We start from the raw sequence: 22,618 nt of genomic DNA, 5'->3' as shown, positions 1-22,618 counted from the left end.
GTAAATGGAAGATTGCTCCACTTCTACAAGGTCCATTTGCGTGTTCTTGGTATCTAGGGACATATGGACCTCAGGGAATGTATTCCCAGTGTCAGAAATATTGGGCCTCATTCAACAATACTCTTATTATTTTTCTTATATTCTTGCTTACCTGTCTGTTAAGAGAACAATAAGAAAAACCCCTGCCATATTCATCAAGCCGTTCTTTTTTTTTTTTTAACTTTGACCAGTCAGCTGGTTCTTTTAGCGTTTATCGCTTTTTTCATCGCATTTTTACTTGGTCAAGTTCGACCGACAGAAGCAGGCTGAAAGGGTTCAGATGGGGGGGAAGACACTCTGGGAAAGGCACGGCTGCCGTCCGGGATTCAAACGCGCTCAGCCCCAGATCCGTGACGAGCACGGTTGTCCACGGCGCTGAAATAGCACTCGCGGTACGTGGTGAGCTACTGGAGCTCCCCCATCAAGCCGTTCTTAACGTCCAAATCTGTTCTTACCCAGGTCTGTTGCATGATGAATCCCACTCATTCTTAAATTCAAATGCACGTTCGTGCTCAAAACATTTGCATACAGACACGCCCGCCATCTCCTTATAAGGCGAATGAGGCGTGTGTAAAACAGCCGAGTTTCGGCATCTGATCGCTGTCTGATCCATTCAACAGGAAGCGATTTGCGACTGATCTCAAAATGACACAAATCAAATCAAATCAAATTCAAATCAAATCAAATCAAATCAAATGTATTTATAAGGCCCGACAACACATGTTAATGTCCCCATGGGCCGTACAGGTCTTCTTTAAACAAGTCAAGAAGAAAACATAACAATAAGTCAAGAACAGAACAAGAACACCATAAGGTCCAAACGATTTAAGATAAATGCAAATAAATGAAAGAATGCAAGCACTCCCAGACATACCCCACGCGAAGGTAAGGAAAAACTCACTAAAACCTAACAATAGGGAAAAATGCTCCACAGGCAGTGTGGAGGAGAGAAACCTTAGAAGGGCCATTCAAGGGGGGATCTCCCTTCTTAGATGTCGGTGATAGTAGTGTTGCAGACTAACAGTTGGTAAGCATGCACTCAAGTGTGTAGTGAAACACAGATGAGTGCATGCAATAGCAACTGAACATTTTGAAAGATTAAAGATAGAGCTAATAGCGATAGCAACTGAACATTTTGAAAGATTGAAGATAGAGCTGATAGCGGATCTATTTGAGGCACAGGGGTGGCGCAAAGAGGGTCACGTCCTCCCCGTCTTAGTCACGGGACATTCAACACTCCGGTCATTCCTCAGGGACAGCCGGAGACAGGGAGATAGGGGGCGGCGCAGAGAGGGTCGCGAACTCCCCGACATCATCGCGGGATGTCCGGCACTCCGGTCACCACTACGAGACCTCCGGAGACAGGGGGGCACGCAGAGGGGGGTCGCATCCTCCCGGCCTTCATCACGGGACGTCCGACACACACCCAAACACACACACACGTCTTACGACTCGCGACTCAGTGCATGTGTGTGTGTTCCTGTGGGTCGCTCATCGCATGTGTGTGTGTGTTAATCTGATGACAAATAAAGACTTATACTTTTACTTATACGTATACCGCGTACTGTATAGTGCGAAATAAATTGTTCCAGTAAAGTAGGCTTTGTCAATACTGAATGACGCACTTGTCAAGAACCAATCGTGCAGTAGGTTGGGAAATACTGGATCTGTCACCTGTCATCTCTCTCTGAAAACCCTGAATGCTCTCAGAACTTGTAGGAGCAGAGAAGAGAAGGGAGGAGAGGAGAGGAGGAGATGTTGTAAATATGCGTTCTATGTGTATGCCTGGGCAGCCAGCATCTAACAGCAATATATAATCCATTTCAGAAGAAGAACGCACGCAATAAGTTATAATAATAATAATTATTATTATTATTGAAAAGTTCTGGGTTTATAAAGTCGTATTTGGGGGTATTTGGGGGCAATTGACCAATGGTTTGCTTTTAACCCATGAACTCTTTCCTCTCTCACCTTTATATATATTTCTTTATTATATCTACTAAAACTGTATTGTATTGTATTGTTTGTTTTGTAAAGTGTCTTTGAGCATTAAGAAAAGCGCTATATAAATCTGATGTATTATTATTATTATTAGGAATGGTAGGCTTTTTTTTAAATGTTTCTCATCAGGTAAGAGTTTCTTATCTGGGTAAGAGTGCTCTCGACCACTCTTAGAATTTGGTCTTGCCTGAGAGAAAAGCAACAATAAGAAAACATTGCTGAATCCCAGGTAAGAACAAAATAAGAGGAAATGCTAGTTAAGAACGAAATCTGTTCTTATATCGCTTCATGAATGAGGCATTGTGTCTGTTACTATGCTTGAGTAAATTGTAATGAACAAAAAAAAACGAATAATAATAATATTATCAGAGGTGGAGAAGATGTTCACAGTCACACCATACACCATAGAAATCTTAGCCACGTAGACCTCATCCAAAATCTACATGGTAATCATCAGATAGCAACATCTTGAAAGACAGATGTTCCACAACAAACAACATGTCTTTATGGAGTGTTTTCAGGATGTGACGTTTAAGGCAGGGATTAAAGCAAAAAAATCTCCTGACTGAACAAGTCATATCCTTATTTTAACCTCCACTGTAGGTATATTTTTTTAATAGAGTTAGCGTTTTAAGGGAACTAGATTATTTTGAACATCTTTTCTATTGCCAGTTTGCTTTTATGTAATATCAATGCTGTTTTCAATTCATTAAATAAAACTGATTGACTCTGACTTTGTCATACAAATAAACAAATCTACATAGCCTACTGTAACTTTTCAGTGCACGTTTTTATTTACATTGTGACAACTGAACAAGCTTATGACTTGAACAAGGAACTAAACAAGGGAAACAGTGCTTTAATAATACACAATGCAATTTTACAACAAAAAAAGTGCAGCTTACATACAGAAAACTCATAATTCTGGGTTTTAACATAAAATATAGATTTCAAATGTATGTGTCTTGTACTTAATCCACAAGTCTTCTGCATCCAGAGGTTCCTCTAGTCTTTGGACTATAGACCACTGTGTTGTAGCGTCTACTGTCCTGACTGTGACTATAGACCACTGTGTTGTAGCCTACTGTCCTGACTGTGACTATATACCACTGTGTTGTAGAGCCTACTGTCCTGACTGTGTTGTAGCCTACTGTCCTGACTGTGTTGTAGCCTACTGTCCTGACTGTGACTATAGACCACTGTGTTGTAGAGCCTACTGTCCTGACTGTGTTGTAGCCTACTGTCTTGACTGTGACTATAGACCTCTGTGTTGTAGCCTACTGTCCTGACTGTAACTATAGACCACTGTGTTGTAGAGCCTACTGTCCTGACTGTGACTATAGACCACTGTGTTGTAGAACCTACTTGTTACGAAGGTAAGAGATATTTGAGTTCCAGTAGTGGTGGCAAGTAATGAGACGGAGAGGTGGTATAGCTCTTTGAACAATTGAATCCTTTTTAATAGTAGAATTCAGAGCAGGCAGGAAAACAGGCAGACGTAGGACGTCAACTGAGAGAAACACAAATTAATATAAACTAAGTAATAGGAAACAAGGCAAGGAACAAGTACCGCCGCACTAGTCCTGGTACCATCGAGAACTGGGTCTGAGAATGGTGAAGAGCCGACGAGGAACAGAAGAAAACAAGAGTTACTTAAGGTCAGCATTCCCGACATTCCACACGTTCCACAGAGTGACAGCCAATCACAGGTGACAAACAATAATGCAATAAGAGAGGGAAGTGACAGGTGACAGAATGGTAGCTGGGCTCTCAGGTCTAACGGAGAGGGAGATCACGGGTGGAAAGCCAAACCCGCTGCCCAGGACGGAAAACCGGAGCCGGACGACGCTTGCGGTTAGCCTGCCGCTGAGCCTTAACCGAGGCCTTCTGCAGCGCCGCCCGCACCCTGTTCCACGTCCTGCGACAGCGAGCCACATGTGCCTGGGCCGAAGGCACCTCAGCCTCCTGCTCCTGTTCGGGAAACAGAGGAGGTTGAAAACCATACTGACACTGAAAGGGAGACATACCAGTAGAGGAGGAGAGGAGGGTATTATGCGTGTACTCTGCCCAGGCCAACCTCCTACTCCACGTTGCCGGACACCCGGCAACGTAGCACCTCAGGACACCCTCCAAATCCTGGTTGACGCGCTCTGTCTGCCCGTTCGACTGCGGATGGAACCCAGACAACAGGCTGACGGAGACGCAGAGGCCGGAGGCAAACGCCTTCCAGAACCTGGAGGCGAACTGAGGGCCCCGGTCGGACACAATATCCACTGGAAGCCCGTGGACCCGAAAGACGTGCTGCACCACGTCTTTCCCCACTTTGGGAACCCCTGGTCTAAATGATGTTTTTACTAAGAAACGCGCAAGCTGCAGATGAGGATCAGTTAAAGGTGCTATAGATAACATTCAGCCACTAGATGTCACAGCACCAGCATTTAATTGATCCAATCAGTCCAGCTCTGTGGATGTTTTTTTTTCCCCACTTTTTTCCATGATTGTTACAGCTTCATACGATGTGTTAGAACGGAGTAGACCCCTGAGATGGGGATGCATTTTTAACAGCCAATGGCATCTATAAATATTGCATCCGCAACTGTTCCTAATCATGTCATTAGACAGACAATGACACTATTAAAAAATACATCCCCTGTTGACACATCACACACATTGTCTGATAAATCCAATAATGCTTGTTAGGATACATTTATCTGCCTCATATGCCTCAAGGTCTCACAAGGGTAAAACTACCAGCACACCTTTAGCGCATGATCATGATTCAACACAGTATGTATGTATGCCACATCTCCAGCACCAGCAGCTCCAGCTCAAAATTCATCATCAGCTCTAACCAATATTTTTCATATACATACCATTGTAACCGAGTGGATTTGAACCTGAGACCCTAGGATCCACAGGTGGCCACACTAACCAGCTGAGCTAAAGGGTCAGACCCGTTAGCAGGTGCTGGTTGACTGCGACTGACTCATCAGTAGTTTACAACATTTAACATAAGCTTGTCTTGGTAAAAAAAAAAATCACAGTATGTCAGCAATTCAAGAGGTGTACTGTCCATTATAGCTTTATAGGCAGCAGTATCTGTGGTGATGAAGTGCTTTGAAAGGCTGGTCAAGGACTACATCTGTTCCTCATTGCCCAACAACACTGGAGCACCCCATGGCTTTGTTATGAGCCACCTGTTGTACTCCCTGTACACATATATGACTGCATAGCCCCTTCATGTGCAAGCCCCTGTCACGGAAGGGGCTAATGACTGCATAGCCACTTTCAGCTCAAACCATAGTCAAGTTTGCTGATGACACAGCTGTGATCTGAAACAATGATGTGTTGTTGAAGTTATTTGATTAATTCATATTGGCAATACATTTTATTATGATGTAATAATTTGAGGGCAGTTTAAGTGTAGGCTATGAAATTGGGTAGTTTACAGTATTGTGGAAAGATTGACAGTAATTAACTAATTTAGCCTGGTGCAGGGTAGGTATTCATGATCCCTGTTAAGTTAGGTCAAGGGTAGCAGTCATCAATGTGAGTTTAAGCTGGTGATGCTCTTCAGTATCACTTGCCAAATTCCCCTTTTATACTATGGTTAGGGGTTGGAAAGCAGCAATGATAGTATGATAGCCCATGTGTTATGGTTTGAAACTGACCCCAACAGCACGGCACAGACAGGTAGTTCAGAGTTAGCCAAAAACCAGGGCGCATTTATTTACAAAATAGAAATGAGCGAAAAACAACAAAAAGCACAAGGGGAGAAATGTTCTTGGCAGAGTTGTCTGCGGCTCTGCAGCTCGTCTTGTGAGCAGAGACGGCACCGTGGCGTTGCACCTCTGCCTCTGCTGCTCTGCAGCTACTTGACGATCCACTCGTCAAGAGAGAGAGAGATCATGTCACAAGACGAGCGAACGGAATAACAGGCAGTCCAGTATTGTTTAGCTGAGTCAGTAACAGCAACAAGCGGCTCCTCTTCAGTGTTAACCAAACACACAAAAAACAGAAAGGTCCTGAGTCCCGGAATTTGCGAGAAAAACAGAGTATCCAAAAAAAGTTCCAAAACTCACCAAGGCGCAATTGCGCAAAGCGGTCTATGAGGCAGAGATCCAAAGGATGGCAGGGCAAGCAACAGCGGCGACTTCCAATAGACGTCCTGGAGAGAAACAGACGAGGTACAAGGGGGAACAAGCAGCAGCCAGTGGAAATCCAAAACGACCCGACACTGAACGTTAGGAACACCAGAGTATATGAAGGGCTCCACCGAGCTGATTAGAACTCATTTCAGGTGCGCGATGGTAATTGGTACCTTGAAGCGTGCGGCAACGGACCAATCCTCACACCATGTAACATCTGTTAATATATTGTAGGAAGAAGCAGCACAGCCCAGAGTCAGATCAGAACAGCACAGACAAGAGTTAGATCAGAACAGCATAACCCAGAGCCAGAGCAGCCGTAGCATACAGTAGCCTGTCCATAAAGACAACATGTCCACCGGTGCTCACAGTACAAGTCAATTTGGGAGTTATTTTGCTGCACCGCTACACCAGAACTTAGGGTTCCCCCACCTGTCAAATCCCACTTTAACACCAGGTTGCAGGGATGTCCAAGTGGTAGTAAATTGGCAGAACATTCTAATTTTCACCACCCATTTCAGCGGCAAATTGATCAAGCCAGCTGTTGACCAGCTGGGTTGATATTGGCTGCGGGCCCAGTGAGACAATTGTCCATAGCTACCAGGGTCCAGGTTGGGTAGTAGCCAAAAAATATATTCAAATGGTTGGAGCAGAGGATACGCCGTGAGGTGGACTGGTGAAGTAAATGACATTCCAGCAGAGTTCTTCTCAGCATGAAGAATTCTTAGATTGTGGGAGGGGATCCAAGATGAACAAAGAAACAGTCACACTGTAATTCAGCCATCGTCTAAATCAGGGGTTCTCAAAAAAATTCATACCGCGACCCCATTTTATTTAGGATTTTTTTTGGCGACCCCACGCGTGTATCGTGTAATTTCAACATGGAAATAATTAATATTAAAATAAAAGCACACGTTGTTGGAACTTGATCATGCATATTTATTAGCAAATTACAGCACAATGTTATTAATGAAATTAATGAATATTATCAAACTGAATTGTTTCTGTATACACATATTTAGCCAAATATATATATATATATATATTTTTTTAAATGCGTTCACATGCACTTTTCAAGAATAAACAAAAACGTGAATTAATGGGAAGGGTGTGCTTGTACATTTGAACATAGTTCCATGATACGTGGCTGCGTTGTGCTGAGAAAGAGGCGCAGATCCGCTTCTACTCTGAGGCGAGATCTGTATTTATTTTTGATTAATGTCAGAGCAGAGAATCCCGCTTCACAGAGGTATGTTGATGCAAACGGGACAAGCTTTCTCAGCGCAGCATTACACAGCACTGGGTAGTCATTCTGGACTGATATCCAAAACTTTGTGAGGGCCTGTCCAGTGAACTTGACTTTCAGTAGCTCGTCACAAGAAAGCTTGATGAACGCCTCCTGCTCAGACAGTGGGAGGCCTGTTGCGTCATGCGCAATGAACGGATCTTGGATCCAGTTGTTCAAATAGTCTGTGCTCTTTCTTTCAGGGAAATAATTCCGAAATTGATCAATGAGCCCTTCTATGTGGCTACAGATGATGGGCTTCAAATCAAAAGCAATAAAAAATCTAAAAAGCTCTCTGCAAGTGTGTGGGGTTTCCCAGTCTTTGCGATCCAATTGGCAACAATAAACGAAGCATGTAGTCCTTTTTCGTTGACCCACTTCGGTCTGCGATGGTAGTTTCGTGCCAGTACGTGGTCGCCAGCACTGAAGGCCCTGGCCTTGGCTCTCAATGCTCTTCTCCTTACTTGCTTTTCCTTGTTCATGCCTCACAATAAATGTTTCCCCTGGTGGTCTGAGAAGATCAAGGTTGGTGCGCAGCGGTCTCTTGAGAAGCAGTGCAGTTGGGGATGCCTTGGTGGTTGCGTGTGCTGTGTTTCGGTAGGTTAAGAGGAAACCGTGAAGGCGTTGGTGGAGACTGCCTTGACCTTTAGACTGTGCTTCAGAGTCTGCATAAATCTCTCAGCTAACCCATTGATTGCTGGATGGTAAGGTGCAGATCTAATGTGTTCTTTGCATCTTTGACAGTGAATAGCACCATGCTAAAAATGACCAGACATGAAAAACTGCCACTGAGCTCGTTCAGCAACTTCTTGAGATCATGTGTACAAAGTTCAAGTTCAGGAACAACAAACAACAACACAGAGTTTCCTTTGTTCTGCCTACCTGAGCCCAGGCGGAGATGCCGTTGTCGTGGCAACCGATCGGGGCTTCTGGTCAGGGTGAGGAAACAGACCTCCTCTTCCAAGTATTCTCCTGGCTAATGTCCAGAGTTTGGAGAATAAACTGGACAACCTCAGAGGCAGGATTTACTTCCAACGGGACATGGCTGAAAGAGCTGACTGAGACACACACACAAAGGGAGAATGCATGGTTTATAGCAGAATATTTCAGCTAATGAAGTTAAATCAACTATCCAGTTAGTTTTTATAGTGTAACTTTTGGCTACACTATAAGAGAGAGAGAGAGAGAGAGAGAGAGAGAGAGAGAGAGAGAGAGAGAGAGAGAGAGAGAGAGAGAGAGAGAGAGAGAGAGAGAGAGAGACAGGCTGGCTAAACTCTGTTAGCGCACACTGGAGTGGAAGCCTTATTCTATGCACACAGCCAAGCAGGCCTTTATGCGACAGAGAGATTCAGATACAATTTAACACAAACGGTTCCAAAGATATTAATGTTTCTCTGCATATTTTCACACCGCCAACAAAGTAGCCTACTCAGTCCGTTGTCTCGGAATGGATTTGGTAGATCTCATTTGTCGCCGTCTTGTCTCCGACACTTGAGACCAAAAGTACTTTGCCACAAGCAGGGGTGTAGGTCCAGATTCTGGGCCCCATGAAAGAATGTATTTGTAGGCCCCCAGTGAATGCGAGCGCGCGTAAGCGTGTGAGCGGATTTTTTTTTTGCCATTTTTTTATTGATGAAAACGCATAATATGGTTTTTACCTATACATTCGGATCAGCAGTTCAGCACCTGCACTGTTGGTGGGTGAGCCTAGTAAAGGATGTCGCATTGCGTTCATCTTCAATGAATGGACCAATGCAATAGTCTACCAAAGCCCCCCCTCTCTCTCTATATATCGCACACACACACACACATACACACACACACACACACACACACACACACACTTCAGAAACAAACATAGTATCAATGAGAGCATCAATAATACACCTGAGTGATGTCTAGTAAAAAAATAAATAAAAAAATGTTGGGCCCCCCCCCCAGTGCTGGGCCCTTGGAATCATCCTAAGATACCCCCCCCCCCCAGAAGTAGTTCTTTCTACTGTGTCGGAATAAATACTGTCGGACAATCTAACAATAATTAACACATTTACAGGTCGTATTAAGTTTTACAAATAAGGAATCAGATAGAGAACATTTCAAAGCACTCAATGTTGTACATTTTGTATTTTTTACTTGATGTTCATTAACATGTGCTGTCCCTATCAAATAAACTATCAAACCATGGCTCTAACACTAAAAACATGTGGCCTGGACTAAAAACAATCACGGACTACAAAGGGAAAATTTACCAGTTAAGCCTTCAACGGCCCATCGCACACGTCGCAGCAGTTTGCCCTCGTCTGTCGGCTTCAGGTTGTGTTATTGCCAATCAACCAACACGTTCTTGGAAAGCTAAAATGGCAGCCGTTTGATTGACACCCTACTCGACCTATTACCTGCTTCCAATCTCGGGTTACAAGACCAAACAACCAACAAGCGTCAGTTTCGGACAAGATTCAAGATTCAAGAGGTTTATTTATCACATACCAGGGCATACAGTAAAATGCGGTTGGCCATGCAGGCTTCGATTGTGCAAGAATATAATAGTAAATAAAATAAGTAGAAGATGATAAAGTAGACATAAAATAGACATGAAAAAGTAGACATATCCTGAGATAATTGCAATACAATGTTGAGCTACGACTTAAAGGCACTGGGTCCTATGTACACTACTATACAATATACAGTTTTACTTCTATGTCCCTATATTTACTATTACGAACTATACTATGCAATAATCACAACAAGTTCTTTCTTAAAGTATCCTTTTTCCCCCCCTTCCTTTAAAGTGTCCTTTTCTTATGTGTTTAAAGTGACCTGTGGTGCGTTTGTGTGTGAGCGAGTGCAGAATGTGTGTATGTGTGTGTTCATGTGTGCTTGTGTGTGTGGAGAGATCAGTGTTCTGATGGCCTGAGGGAAGAAGCTGAGCCTTAGTCTCTCTGTTCTTGCTGCATATATGCGGAGGCGCTTGCCTGACCGCAGCAGCTTGAACAGGCTGTTGTTGGGGTGGTGAGGGTTGCTCATTATTCTGCAGGCTCTGTATTTTGCACCTCCTGTTGTATAAGTCCTGCAGGGGTGATAGTGCAATACCCGTAGTACGCTCTGCTGAGCGCACCACTCTCTGTAGGGCAGGGCTATTCAACTGGCGGCCCGCGGGCCAGATCCGGCCCGCGGGATAATTCTGACCGGCCCGCCAAAGATTACATGATAATAAAAAAAAATAAAAAAAATAAAAAAAAAATATTTTCTTTTAATATTTTTATTTTATTTTATTTTTTTAACTTTTTTCTTTTCATGTCAACGTTAACACGCACAATTGAGCCAAAAGTCACGCAATTAATGACAGATTTCATTGATAAATTGAGGGAAAACTTTGCAAGTCGATTTGATGAATTTGACATGTCCAGAGAATTGATGCATTTTGTGAGCAACCCATTTGCCAATGTAGCTGCTATTTCCACAAAAGGACAAGAGTTCCTTGCATCACTTCACATTGATGAAGGTCTCCTGCGACTTTAAATAATTGACATGCAAGCATCATCTGCTCTGAAGCAGGCACTTGAGAATGAATCCACCACAACATTTTGGATAAAGTGTATTCATGTCAAGACATTCCCCAAAATAAAAACGCTGGCAATATCTGTGCTAACAATGTTTGGCTCAACATACACCTGTGAATCCAGTTTCTCTCACATGAATGCCATTAAAACAAGCAACGTGCCTCCTTGACAAATGAGCATTTGCATCACTGTTTGCGGGTAGCCCTCACTTCCTATGAACCCTCTTTCTCTGCCATTGCCCAGTCAAAGAAGTGCAATCGCTCTCATTAGATGTGTGTATGTAGGCTAGGCCTGTCTGCCCCCCACCCCCCTGATGTTTGAGAGTTAAGAGTGGACAATAAGTGCTAATAAGATGCTGTGATTTGCTGTTGTTGCACAGACATGAAGCACTTTTTCATAAGCTCAGCTGCACTATAATGTGTTTTTTTGTTCAAGTGTTGATGTTAGAATGTTCAGATGCACATCATGCACTTGTTTGTTTTTTATTTTATTTTTATGTTGAAATGTTGAAGAGGAGATGTTGCAGTTGTTGCACAGTCATAAATGAAGAACTTTCTGCAGGAGATGTTGCAGATGTGGCACATAAATGAAGCACTTTTTTTGAAAAGTATACTACTTTTGCAATGTAGTTAAATAAAAGTTGTGAAAATGTGGTTGCGTGTTGTGTCAAGTGTACATATATTCATAGCACGGGGAGGCGCCGTGGCAGTCCGGCCCCTGGCCCCTGGCCCCTGGCCCCTTGGGTTTCTGACAATGTGGCCCCCTGAACAATTTAGTTGAATAGCCCTGCTGTAGGGCCTTCCTGTCATGGGCCGTGCTGTTTCCAAACCAGGCAGTGATGTTCCCAGTCAGAATGCGCATTTATAAAGGAGTGTCATTGTCAGCATCTCAGGTGATCATGGCAGCAGTAATTGTTGCCAGGCAAAGGCATCATAATGCTAGGCGTGATCGTGATAGAATATTTATATTTTTTATTTTTTCCTCCCTTTTCCTCCACTTTTCTCCCATCCCAATGTTAGCCGTTATGCCAATTCCCAATCCCCTTCCTGGTCGCTGCGCACCTACCCCCTACGGTCGGTCTGGGAGAGTGGAGGCTATCACATGCTTCCTCCGACACATGTGTAGCCAATCAACCACTTCTTTTCACCTGGCAGCGCGGACTCTCACTGAGAGGGTGTAACGTGTGGAAGGATCACACTACCCCCCTTAGATCCTTTCCTCGCTGAGCAGGCGCCCCGACCGAACTGTAGGAGTCGCTGTTTATAACGACCAGGACCCACCCACCAGCTTTCCCACCCCTAACACTGCCAATTGTGTTAGTATGAACGACCAGCCAAGCTGGTAGCAATGCCGAGAGCTGGGCTCGATGTGATAGAATATTTCTAATGAGAATATCACTTTTTGATTTAAGCGAGACCGAAATCATCCAGAGACACAGGTTGCCAGCTCAAGCTATTCTTGATCTACTTGATGAAATCAAGGATGTTATTGAACCAGCCACCCAGAGATCCCATGCAATCTTATTTATTATTTAAATATTGTTATTTAACATTGTTGGCTTCCCCAATGTTGTCGGCGCTATTGACTGCACTCACATTCCAATTGTACTACCAATCGAAAATTAACATGTTTTAAAAAATAGGAAGCAAACGTAGTGTGCAACTCCAGTAATATAATAACAAAGGTGGTTTCCAAATTTCCTGGGTCTGTGCACGACAGCTACAATTTTAGGAACAGCAGTCTATACGGAATGATGCAAGACATGGATGACACAAACGTTTGCGCTGTATAATATTCATTGCAAAAGTATGTGCTTTTGTATAGGTGATGGCGGCTACCAACTCCAGCCATGGCTGATGACTCCTGTGCGTAATCCTGACAATGTTAGAGAGGCAGCGTACAATCGGGCTCACATCAGAATGCATTGAGCGCACATTTGGCATCTTAAAAAGCCAGTTTAGATGTTTGGATCCTAGCGGTGGGGCAATGCTATATAGTCCCCCCAAAGCACATCACTCCTTTGGGTGCTGGGTTAGGTAATAATCACAATAAAGAGAGTAGAACCCGCACACTCATATGCTCCAGAATAAACTTTTAATTTATAACGTTTCATCAGGTCCATGAGGAGTAGACGCTGGTCAATGAAAAGTTTATTCTGGAGTATATGATAATGCAGGTTCTATTCTCTTAACCTGTTAAGCTGTAGCGTCCCCCAATTGTGGTACCCTGCTGTTTTATCATAAATCGATCAATACACACCGTATTAATTAATGTTGTGTTTCTTTTTCTAATGTAGCCAATAGTAAAGACAATAACCCGATAAACAGCAGTCAAAGTGTATATTTTCAGCACTATGTTTGTTTACCGTTGTTTTTAAGATTCTCCGAAAATAAGAATTTATCGGAATATTGCTAATCTCTTTTATCGTAAAACCGTGAGGAAATGACTAAATCCAGATTAAACACTGCCATTGGAAAGAGGAGCTTTTCCCCTATCCATAGATGTATGATTATGGCCATAATAAAGTAATTTATAGTTCATAATAACATTTTGAATGTATAATTATTACTGTATCTACAAATCCTTCATTTGCTTAGATGTTTTGTACACCTGATCCCAAAAAGGTGGAGAATGAAATTAGAAGAACCTCAATGTTAGCATGATGTTATTCACAGACAAAGATGCAAAGAAAAATCATTATTTATATTCTCCTTTGTTTCATCACAATTTACTCAAGCCTAGTAACATACACAATATTGGAATACATTCCCCCAGGTGCATAGATGTTCCTAGATACCAATAACATGATAATTGACCTTGTAGAAGTGGAGCAATCTTCCATTTACTTGGGCATGTACTTTTAGGCGACATTTCTGAAAATAGGGCTACAGCTTTTACCTAAACATTAAATACAACTTAATTTCTCACTCAAAAAATATTCCTAAATGGGCGGCTACGTGGTGCAGTGGGCAATGCGCTCACCACGAATACTGGAGACTGGGCTCGAACAGGAATGCCTCCCTGTTCGAGCCCAGCGCTCCACACTGCTTTCAGTTTAGCTGGTCGTCCGCACTAATACACATTGGCAGTATTAGGGGGAGGGAAACTGATGGGTGGGGATCGGGCGTTGTGGACAGCGACTCCTACAGGTCGGTTGGTGTGCCTGCGCAGTAGAATCAGGAAGCGACGGGGCGGGGCCCCTCCAAAGCCCAGACCCCCGACGCTGAAAGATCGAGCCGCGCAGGTGGAAAGATGCGACTGCTGTTACCTCGAGTATCGGAGGGGACTCGTGCTATGTACAGACGCAGCGCTCAAAAATCAAACCAATTCTGCTGCTTGTCTGCTGCTTGTTGCTGCTTGTGTGCCACTTAAGTCTACTCAGGTGTTAATTTTCCGGGGGTGTTGGCTGGGGGAACAAAGGGAGGGTAGTTAACTTAAGTGCTTCCCCAGGGAGGGGGTCGGGGGCTACTGCCCTCAGACCCCCAAAATAATTTTTATATGGGCAGTCTGACTTGGGGTACTGACCATATATTAGTGTTGCAATGCATGATAAGTAAACAGTGAAAAAAGCTAAGAAATCTGATGGGGCTGGGACATTTGGGACGAATAAAAATTTAAGATGAAAATCTGCCCAGCCTGTGGGAGGAAGTGGAGGTGTGAAATCTGGCCCGGTCAAGAACAATAGAGGAGTGGTAGAGAGTGGTAGAGAGGCATGAGAGGTTTGAGTTTTGAGTGCTGTATCTGTATGACTTAGTCCACATTGCAGCCGGCTTGTGGGAGGCATGAAACAGCGTTCAAAGACAGGGGAGGGTTGAATTGGACGATACGAAAATTGGGATGGGAGAAAAATAGAAAATGGGAGAAAAGGTGGATAAAAAAAAGATATATATCCTAAATGAGAAAATATTTTCACTGGCACAGTGCCTAACTTCGGTCTAAAGATTCAGCACCATGGACAGGTCTGCTCAAAATAATTTATTTGGCAATGACATGATACAAATGCAATGACGAAAGATAGTGAAAAAAACAAAGGATGCAATGTGTCATGAAAATACAAATGAATGAATACTAAATAAACAAAATACAAAATACGAAAATAAACAAAATACAAATGGTGAAAAATACTTTTATGTCTAATAGCTTTCCTCTCCCTCATTTCCGGTTCATTTTCCCCCTTCCTGATATCTGCTAACAGCGCTGCCAGGTGCAAACTGCTCCGTGCATGAGCCAACTGCACTGACAGATATCAGGAGCAAATTGCACACCTATGGGCGTGTTTGCGCTAGTATATCATCCACACAATATCTTTAGTGAATAGCTTGCAAAGACAGAGCAAATAGCGGGTGCTAATCATGCGCACTTAAGGGTGCTATTAGCGCGCAATCCATTCTTTGTGAATTCGCCCCTCATTTTCCTTGGGATTGTTATCAACTTTGGACCTGTACTAGATAAGACTTCAGGCTATGGGGCCGTTGTGTTTTCCAGCTCCAACCTCTCAGCTGGAACTCTTTTGGCATCTGTTTGCAAACAAATTCAGACGTAAGTAAACTACACTTTTATTTCAGTGTGTTCAAACCTCTATAACTCTATTACATTACACCTGCCGTCTGCAGGTGGCTAATCTTGAGTTTCCGACCCCCCAATAAGCTAACCATAAATAAGACTTTGAAGACATTGCCCGATGAGAGGACGCTGGCGTGTTTATCCCTGCTTCTCACTTTGTGGAAAAATCAGTTTTTTGTTTGTGAAATCAGTGCCTACTATTATTGCAAGTAGCAAGGATTTAATCGTACATATTTCAACTGAATTCGGTGCTGCTGCCTGCTAGTTTTGACTGGAATACGCACCCAACTCTTAGCTGCCCGGTCAGCTGTTAGCCCCGTAGATCTGCTGCTAGCTTGCCACCATTGGTGCTAGCGGTCTTACTGGGGACATCCAAAGCTCCTCGACTCAACTGATCGGATGCCACGCCATCGGGACTTCTCACAACCCCTCTCCCTGGGCTGCCTTTCACTCCTGGTTATACTGCTAGCTGCAACTGCGACCCGAGGACGGACGCCTCTTCCCCGGCTTGCGGCCCCGGTAGCTAGCCGGCACTCCTCCGCTAATGCCATGGTATTTTTGGAATATTCCATACCGCAACTTCAGAACCTCTTCTGTAATTTACATTTACATTTAGTCATTTAGCTGACGCTTTTATCCAAAGCGACTTACAAGTTCTGTACGACAAGTCATCAGAAAGGGCACAACTCTATCAGCTGAGTAACAATGTTCATCAAAGTGTTGAGTGCTACAGTGTAGGTTAGTTTATTAGGACAAGTGCATGGCAGTAAGGTTAGTTAGGGTTAGATAAATCTTACATTTTTTATTATTATTATTATTATTTTTCAGATAATGGTTGAAGAAGTGCGTCTTTAGTCAACGGGATTGGACGGGTTTCGGCTGTCCTAACTGGGGTGGGTAGTTCATTCCACCATTGTCGGGCAAGGACTGAGAAAAGGCAGGTTCTCCTTGATGACCCACCCTTTCACACCAAACAGCATTGATTGTCTCTGGGGCTCCTTCATCGCCCTTGCTATGTGCACAGAGCCTCCCGGCGCAAGTTTGTTTACAACTCAAACCATCCAATTCCTGCCGTGCTGTCTGACAGACGCTGCAACAACGCACAGCTGCAACGTCATCACAACAAGGAGCTCCCAGTACCCAGTGTCACTTCCTTTGAGTGTGTGGCTTTCTGACTACCTGGGCCTACACCACTCCAGGTAGTCCTCATCTACCGCCCCCCAAAGCTTCCACTACCTACATGTGCGACCTATCTGAACTCCTCACCACTGTCTGCACTATGTGCTCATCCACACTCCTGCTTGGGGACTTCAATATCCACATGGACAATACCAGCTGCTCCACAGCCATTGAGCTCCTTTTTCTATTGGACTGCTTTGTCCAGAATTCAGCTGCTAGGGTTCTGTCAAGAACCCTAAGGTCAAGTCCTGCATACATTTTAAGATCTTCCTCATCACCTAGAAATCCCATCACTCCCTTGCCCCTGGTACCTAGCTGACCTCCTCCATCCCTACATCCCACCCGGAGTCTTCTGACTGCAGTTTCCTCTCCATCCCCAACACCAACCCTGCGCACTGTCGGTCCCAGAGCCTTCTCTGTTGCCACACCCACCCTCTGGAACTCCCTCCCTCCAAACATCTGCAATGCTACATCCCTTGACTCATTCAAATCACACTTTTTTTTTTTTTTACTTAATCGTTCCTCTGATCTCCATCCCCTTAGCTTGCCCCCTTCACTGTTAAGCACATTGGGTCTCATGAAAGGCACTATATAAATCTAAGAAATTATTATTATTATTATTATAAATCCAAAAAAAGAAAAATATAAGGTATAATTCAGCATGGACAGATTAATTTGCTTTCACTACTAACGATGCAGGCTTACCTGTATGCTTTATATGTGGCGAGAAATGAGCGAACAACAAAAGAACGTCACTCGCCACTCAAAAAAATCCAAAGCATGTATTTAACAACGTTTCACGTTAGATCAATTGGTGCCACATTTCGGTTACAGTTAGAAAATAATCATAATTCCAATGACGCGCAATTGTCATTTCATTATAGACACAGCCCAGCGCGGACCTTCAATGACACGCAATTGTGATTTCATAATAGACACAGACCAGCATGAGCAACAGGTCCAATGTGTCTAACATGCTTTGCATCCTCGCCATTCCTGTATGTCCACGTAAGGTTAAAAACCTTAACTAGCGTTAGCCGCTAATGCCATTAGTGAGGAAAGGGGGGGGGGCTGAGCCTCTCTCTCTCTCTCTCTCTCTCTCTCTCTCTCTCTCTCTCTCTCTCTCTCTCTCTCTCTCTCTCTCTCTCTCTCGTTCAATGATTTAAAGTAGCCAAACGTTACACTATGAAAACGAACTGGATAGTTGATGATAATAAACATTTAATTTCATTAGCTGACATATTCTAAAATCATTAAGTCTGCTATAAGCCATTCTCCCTCTGTGTGTGTGTGTGTGTGTGTGTGTGTGTGTGTGTGTGTGTGTGTGTGTGTGTGTGTGTGTGTGTGTGTGTGTGTGTGTGTGCACTGATGCTTAAGTGGTTAACGATATACAAGAAATACCACGACAACGTGATATTGGTCACAAGGTGTTGGGATTTGTATTGTTATTACCTGCATTGCTTTTACCCTTTTTCTTATTCTCTGCATTGCTTTTATTCTGTCTATTTTATGCTAGTTTTATGTCTATTTTTACTGCTCTGAAGCACGCTGGACTGCAATTCTTGTATGAAAGCTGCTATAGAAATAAAGTTTTATTATTATGGTGTTCAGAGAGAGAGAGACAGAGAGAGAGAGAGAGAGAGAGAGAGAGAAATAGAGTAATAAGAGAGAGAGACACACGACTTCCTCTACTTATCAGATGCAGATGTTGTGTTATCAGTCTCATTATGCTTCACCCTGGTTGTCAGAGCATCATGTAAATGACTGGATTCACAATGTTTATGTCGCCTGTGTAATTGTGTGTGAACATAAATCACTTATTTAAAGGGGAACTATTTTACTATTTCTTTCACTATTTGGGCACTTTTACACAATTCCTGTGCGTCTATGGAACACCTCTGTAAGGTTTTTTTTCAAAAAAATTCATTGTTTTGTATTTCTAATCAAGTACTCAAAAACAGCATTTTTCTACCTGAAGAATGCGCCAATATGAGAATTAGAGACATAGATCCTATTAATATAAGTCCACATAGCTAGGAAACAATGCTAAACACTGAAAAAGGCCATTTATAAGATAGTTCCCCTTTAAATATTTGTTTGCGTGTGTGCATCCATGTAGGAGGGATCTGTACAAAGACAGATTCCAGCTTCCCTGTGTAAATTACACTGCAATCGTCATTTTCATCTTCATTAGAGGAATGGCTGAAGGGTGGAAGATTCGGCTCCTTCAGCTGTTTCTTGTATGGATTCTGGTGTCTTTTTGGGGCCAAGTTCATTACTGGAGAAGACTGGACTATTAGTACACTTAGCATTGTGTTGATTGCCCTATTGTGTGTGTGTGTGTGTGTGTGTGTGTGTGTGTGTGTGTGTGTGTGTGTGTGTGTGTGTGTGTGTGTGTGTGTGTGTGTGTGTGTGTGTGTGTGTGTGTGTGTGTGTGTGTGTGTGTGTGTGTGTGTGTGTGTGTGTGTGTGTGTGTGTGTGTGTGTGTGTGTGTGTGTGTGTGTGTGTGTGTGTCCGTCCGTCCGTCCGTCCGTCCTAACAGGAAGGGAACTGCCAGTGCTTGTTTTTTCTAAGACTTTCTAGAACATAACTTGTCAAACTTTTCAGTGTGTGTGTGTGTGTGTGTGTGTGTTTAAGTTTAAGTTTAAGTTTATTTGGATCCCCATTAGCCACAGCAGTGCTGGGGCTATTCTTCCTGGGGTCCATAACACATAAAATACAGTTACAGACGTATACACTCACAACATTTACATATCATACAGACAATTAAAACAACAATAAAAACCCTTATACACTCATAACATTTACATGACATACAGACCATTAAAACAACAATAAAAACCCTTATACACTCACAACATTTACATGTCATACAGACAATTAAAACAACAATAAAAACCCTAATCAAATTCATAATACAAGATAAAAATATATACGCCTTATGAATTCATAATACAATACAATAATACCTGTTCATATCAGCCAATTATACAATATTTTAATAATATATCCCTATCAGACACATGCCTTTTCATCCATATATACCTATCTCTTTATCAGACACATACATTTTCATTTACGTACACACTATCTATTAGGGAATGTCAATTTCTTTGGTTGAAAATGTTGTTTTACCACGATTTTGAAACGGCATTTACTATTCTCCTGCTTAACATGTCTGGGAAGAGAGTTCCATTCCTGCATACCACGGAACATGACAGTTCGCTTCATTGCATTCGACCTCACTTTTGGAAGTGTAAAACCTCGTGCAGAAGCATGTCTGGTGGAATGGTTGTGTCTGTCAAGACTTATTGATAAATTGTTATATAAAATTGAGGGGATCTTTGTAACAAGAATATTCCTTGTGAATACAAGGAGTGAGCAGAGTAATTTATGTTTGACAAGTAACCAAGTTAAACAAATGTGCATCGCTGCAACATTAGTTCTGTACTCACAGCGAAGCGCTATACGTGCTGCTTTGTTTTGTACCATTTGTAATTTTTTCAGTTTATTCGTTGTTACATTCGACCATACTGCAGGACAATAGTCAAGATTTGACAAAACCAGAGCTTGAATTACCTGTTTGATAGAATTTAGTGGTAACAAATGAGCACATCTTTTAACAACAGAAATCCCTCTTCCCATTTTCACTACTATATTGTTTATATGGTGTGACCATGACAATTTACTGTCTAATGTTACCCCTAGGAGTTTAGTCTCCTGGACTTGCTTAATTACCACATCACTTATCAAAAGTTTCAAGACTGGGTTCGTTCTTAGAGTATGGTTTGAACCGAAAATGATGCTACTTGTCTTTGATATGTTTAGAACTAGTTTGTTATTCTTTATCCATTCCATCACTGATTGCAACTCTGCCTTTAGGACCGTATTTAATTCATTGGCTGTTGAGGCTGATGTGTAAATCGTTGAATCATCCGCATACATAGAAATATAGGACTTATTTAGGACAAGAGGCATGTCATTTGTAAATATGGTGTAGAGCAAAGGCCCAAGGCAACTTCCTTGGGGTACTCCACACCTTACCGTTTTAACTTCTGAGTAACTCCCATTAAAAAAAACTATTTGTTTCCGGTTTGCTAAATAAGTTTGCATCCAAGATAGTGCAGATGAGGAGAAACCGTAACATTCAAGTTTTTTAAGTAAGAATTTGTGATCTATGATGTCGAATGCTGCAGTAAAATCAAGCAAGACAGCTCCAACCATTTTCTTTTTATCTATCTCTTTCAGCCAATCATCCGTCATTTGGGTTAAAGCAGTCGCTGTTGAATGTCCTTCACGATATGCATGTTGAAAATCAGTGGTCAATGTGTTAAAAGAAAAGTAGCTTTTAATCTGTTCACTTACTATTCTTTCCATCAGTTTACTCAAAACTGGCAGTAAACTTATGGGACGACTATTAGATCCTGAGAATGGCAATTTCACATTTTTTGGCAGTGGTATTACTTTGGCAGTTTTCCACTGTTGCGGATACAAACATTCACTAAAGGATTGATTTATAATATGACAGATAGCAGGGGCAATTAAATCAGGGACCAATTTCAGAAGTTTCCCGTCAAGACCGTCAACACCTGGTGGTTTGTTTTTAGTGGTACTTAACATATGTTCTACATTACTTATAGTCACACTATCAAAATTAAATTGACAATTTTTATCTTTCATTATTTTATTCTTTATTAATAAATAAGATTTTTCATTATCTATTGTTTGCATATTATTTCTTAAATTATCTACTTTTCCAATAAAATAATTGTTAATATGATTAGCAATCTCAACTGGTTTGGTGAGGAATTTTCCTTCCGTTTCTAGAAAGGATGGGGTAGGTTTCTTATTCCTGCCCATTATTTCATTTAGAGTATTCCATAATAATTTACTGTCATTTTTTATATAATTAAACCTATTTTCATAATACAATTTCTTCTTCTTCTTATTACATTTTGTAACAACATTTCTTAATTTACAATATACCTCCCAGTCTGATTTATAACCTGATGTATTTGCTATTAATTTAGCTCGATTACGTTCTAGTTCTAGTTCTAGTTCTTTAATAGTTGTCATACAGAAGTACAGAATACTTTCATACAAAATGCTTCTTACTGTTACGCTCCAGAGACTGTGCTAGACAAGATAGTATCAAATAACATAATAACATAATATAGCATAAATTTAGAAGAAGAAAATGAGGTCACAGTGTTCGGTATAGACATATGTACAATGTTCTGAGTTACCATATAATATACAATACACAATACTATGCAGTGTACTAATGTACAGTACTATCTAGTGCAAAGCAGAAATGGGATGAGGTACAATTTTAGGTACAATTTACAGTAAGGTGTACGAGTTGTAGTGCAATCCTTCATCCATAAATATAAAGTGTGGGGAGTGGGTGCTACAGTGTGTTTGTTTAAAGTGGGTGTGTGCTATAAAGTGTGTGTAGTGGGTGCTACAGTGTGTTTGTTTAAAGTGAGTGTGTGCGTGCGGATGTGTGTGCTATGTGTGTTTGGTGGTTGTTGTTGTGTAGTGTTCATTCATTGTTCGTTTAGCAGCCTGATGGCCTGGGGATAGAAGCTACTTCTGAGTCTTTCTGTGCTCGCCTTGAGACTCCTGTATCGCTTGCCTGACGGCAGCAGTTCAAAGAGGCAGTTGTTCGGGTGGCTCGAGTCCTTAATAATTCTCTTAGCCTTCTATCATATATTCTTTTAGTTCATCATCCAACCATGGTGTTCTGACGCTTCTGACTGTAAACTTTCTCAATGGTGCATGTTTGTCAACAAGTGGCATAAAAATGGTATCAAATTCCCATAGAGATTTTTCAGGATCTT

Source organism: Notolepis coatsorum (assembly GCF_963971535.1).
Source record: "Notolepis coatsorum genome assembly, chromosome: 2".
In the NCBI taxonomy this organism is placed as follows: domain Eukaryota; kingdom Metazoa; phylum Chordata; class Actinopteri; order Aulopiformes; family Paralepididae; genus Notolepis; species Notolepis coatsorum.
The sequence above is the reverse complement of the archived record's forward strand: the minus strand, read 5'-3'. Positions refer to the sequence as shown.